Genomic DNA, 4319 nt, shown 5'->3' on the forward strand with positions numbered 1-4319 from the left:
TCAACTCATTGTCATGGTGCAGCAAAACTGCCAGTATTCCAGTCTTCCACAGGAAGAACCTACTGAGTTTCTGGCGCAGTTCTTGCAAATTGCTGACACGGTGCGTGACAAGGAGGTAGATCAGGATGTATACAGGCTGTTACTGTTTCCGTTTGCTGTAAAAGATCAAGCTAAGAGGTGGTTAAATAACCAACCCACAGCAAGCATAAGAACATGGAAATAGTTATCAAACAAATTCCTGAATCAATATTTCCCTCCAAAAAGGATGACACAGCTAAGGCTGGACATCCAAGGCTTTAAACAAGAGGATAATGAATCCCTTTATAATGCCAGGGAGAGGTACAGAGGGATGCTAAGGAAATGCCCCTCTGAAATGTTTTCAGTGTGGGTGCAATTAGACATCTTCTACTATGGGCTTACAGAAAGAGCTCAGATATCTCTAGACCACTCAGCTGGTGGATCTATACACATGAGAAAAACTATTGAAGAGGCTCAAGAGCTTATTGATATAGTTGCTAGAAATCAGCATCTGTACATAAGTAGTGGGTCCTCCAGAACAAGTTGCTGAACTCAATCAACAATTGTGTTTTCTAACAAAACAGCTAGAAGAATTCAAGGAGATGCTACAAGACACTAAAAATGCTAATAAAAATTTGGAAGCACAATTGAATCAGACAAAACAGCAGTTATCAAAGCAGATAATAGAAGAGTGTCAGGCAGTTCAATTAAGAAGTGGGAAAACATTAAATACCTCACTTCAGAGAAGCAGAAAGCCAAGGAAAGAACAACTGACAGAGGATGAGCAAAATATTATCCAAAATTCCTCTAATAGCCCCTGGGTGAGCCCTGTCCAAGTTGTTCCCAAGAATGGAGGCATGACAGTGGTCCATAATGAAAAAAATGAATTGGTTCCTACAAGAACAGTTACAGGGTGGCGTATGTGTATTGATTACAGAAGGCTCAATACAGCCACCAGGAAGGATCACTTCCCTTTACCATTCATAGACCAGATGCTAGAGAGACTAGCAGGTCATGAATATTACTACTTTTTGGATGGCTATTCAGGCTACAATCAAATTGTAGTAGATCCTCAGGACCAAGAAAAAACAGCATTCACATGTCCTTCTGGAGTGTTTGCCTACAGAAGGATGCCTTTTGGTCTGTGCAATGCACCTGCAACCTTTCAGAGGTGCATGCTCTCTATCTTCTCTGATATGGTAGAGAAATTCTAGGAAGTCTTCATGGATGAATTTTCAGTATTTGGAGACTCATTCAGCTCCTGCCTTAACCATTTAGCACTTGTTCTGAAAAGATGCCAAGAGACCAACCTAGTTTTAAACTGGAAAAAATGTCACTTTATGGTGACTGAAGGGATTGTCCTTAGGCATAAAATTTCAAACAAGGGAATAGAGGTGGATCAAGCTAAAGTTGAAGTAATTGAAAAATTACCACCACCTACCAATGTTAAGGCAATCAGAAGTTTTCTGGGGCATGCAGGATTCTACAGGAGGTTTATAAAGGATTTTTCAAAAATTGCAAAACCTCTGAGCAACCTGCTAGCTGCTGACACGCCATTTGTGTTTGACACAAAGTGTCTGCAGGCGTTTAAAACTCTGAAAGCTAAGCTGGTCACTGCACCAGTTATTTCTGCACCAGACTGGACATTACCATTCGAACTAATGTGTGATGCCAGTGACCATGCCATTGGTGCAGTGTTGGGGAAGAGGCATGACAAGCTTCTGCATGTCATTTATTATGCTAGCCGTGTTTTAAATGATGCCCAGAAAAATTACATAACCATAGAAAAAGAATTGCTTGCAGTGGTTTATGCCATTGACAAGTTTAGATCATACTTAGTAGGATCAAAAGTGATTGTGTACACTGACCATGCTGCTCTTAAATATGTACTTACAAAGCAGGATTCAAAACCCAGGCTCATAAGATGGGTGTTGCTTCTGCAAGAGTTTGATATAGAAATAAGAGACAGAAAAGGGACAGAAAATCAAGTGGCTGATCATCTGTCCCAGATAGAACCAGTAGAAGGGACATCCTTTTCCTCTATTGAGATCTCTGAAACCTTTCCGGATGAGCATTTGTTTGCCATTCAGGAAACACCATGGTTTGCAGACATTGTAAACTATAAAGCTACAAGATTCATACCCAAGGAGTACAGCAGGCAACAAAAGAAAAAATTAATTACTGATGCAAAGTACTACTTGTGGGATGAACCCTATCTCTTTAAGAGATGTGCAGACGGAATAATCCGTAGGTGTGTGCCTAGAGAAGAAGCACATAAGATCTTATGGCATTGCCATGGGTCATTATATGGAGGCCATTTCGGAGGTGAGCGAACACCCACCAAGGTCCTCCAATGTGGCTTCTACTAGCCTACCCTCTATAGAGATTCCCAAGAGTTTGTATGTAGCTGTGACAGTTGCCAGAGAGCTGGTAATCTGCCTCATGGTTACGCCATGCCTCAATAAGAAATCTTGGAGATTGAGTTGTTTGATGTATGGGGTATCGACTTCATGGAGCCTTTTCCACCATCATACTCAAACACTTATATTCTGGTGGCAGTCAACTATGTATCCAAATGGGTAGAGGCCATTGCCACACCCACCAATGATACTAAGACAGTGCTGAAGTTCCTCCAGAAACATATCTTCAGCAGGTTTGGTGTCCCTAGAGCACTAATCAGTGATGGGGTACTCACTTCTGCAACAAACAGCTTTACTCTGCTATGGTCCGGTATGGAATTAGCCACAAGGTGGCAACTCCATATCATCCACAGACAAATGGGCAAGCTGAAGTCTCTAATAGAGAACCAAAAAGAATCCTGGAATGGACTGTAAGTACCCGTAGAAAGGATTGGGCGAGAAGCTTGGATGATGCTCTGTGGGCTTACAGAACAGCATTCAAGACTCCTATAGGGACCTCTCCATACCAGCTTGTGTATGGTAAGGCGTGTCATCTGCCCATGAAACTGGAGCATAAGGCCTACTGGGCAACCAGATTCCTAAATTTTGATGCCAATTTAGCCGGAGAAAAAAGATTGCTCCAGCTGAATGAGCTAGAGGAATTCAGACTCACTGCTTTCGAAAATGCCAAGCTTTAAAAAGAGAAAGCAAAAAGGTGGCATGACAGAAAGCTGTCATATAGAGTCTTTGAACCAGGACAGAAGGTTCTGCTGTTTAACTCTAGGCTCAGGCTATTCCCCGGAAAACTGAAATCCCAGTGGAGGGGACCATATGTGATTACAAGTGTGTCACCATATGGCTATGTGGAACTTTAAGACATTGATTCAAATAAGAAGTTCATTGTTAATGGACAGAGAATCAAGCATTATTTTGAAGGCAATGTTGAGCAAGAGTACTCAAGGCTGAGGCTAGATTAAAAGCTCAGCAAGGTCCAGCTAAAGACAATAAAGAAGCGCTTGCTGGGAAGCAACCCAGCCATTAGCAAAACCTATTTTTATTTTATAATTATACGAGTTTAATATAAATAATCTTCAAGGTAAAGTATCAATTGCATAAGTTCACAGGGTTACAGAAGGATTCAGAGTACAAAACAGGGAAAAGAAGCTCACTGGCAAGAAAATGCCAGTAAGAGGTACAATTGGGCGTTAAACGCCCAAAAGAAGCATCTACTAGGCGTTTAACGCTAGTAATGATACCTTTTTGGGCGTTAAACGCCAGAATGGGCGTTTAACGCCATACTTGTAGCATCCTGAGCGTTCAAAAAAACGTCCAGTGACGAAAGATTTCTGGCGTTTAACGCCAGTCAGAAGCAACAGCTGGGCGTTAAACGCCCAAAAGAGGCTATAGATGGGCGTTAAACGCCCAAAACAAGCAGCAGTTGGGCGTTTAACGCCAGGATTATGGAGGGGAGGAAGTTTTTGTTCCCAACTTGGATTTTTTTTAAAATTTCATATTTCCATCCATTTTTCTTGCATAAACATGTTCCCATACTTTCATTTTTCAAACTTTTTTTTTCAAAAAAAAAATTTTTTAAATATCTTAATCCTAAAATTAAATCTTTCTCAATTCTTCTTCAACCTCTTCTCAAATCTTTTTTTCAAAACAAATCTATCTTTTTCAAATTTTTTTTTCTTTTCTCAAACTCATCAATATCTTTTTCAAATCTTCACAATATTTTTAGAACAAATCTATATTTTTCAAATATCTTTCATATCTTTTCAATTTTAAATTACATCTTTTCCAAATCACATTTTCTATCATATCTTTTTAAAAAGATTTTCGAAAACCCACCCCCCTCCCATTTAAATCCTCGTTCGGCCTCCCCCCTCTCATCCACAAATT

The sequence above is a fragment of the Arachis ipaensis genome, chromosome B10 (genome assembly GCF_000816755.2).
Source record: "Arachis ipaensis cultivar K30076 chromosome B10, Araip1.1, whole genome shotgun sequence".
Lineage (NCBI taxonomy): Eukaryota > Viridiplantae > Streptophyta > Magnoliopsida > Fabales > Fabaceae > Arachis > Arachis ipaensis.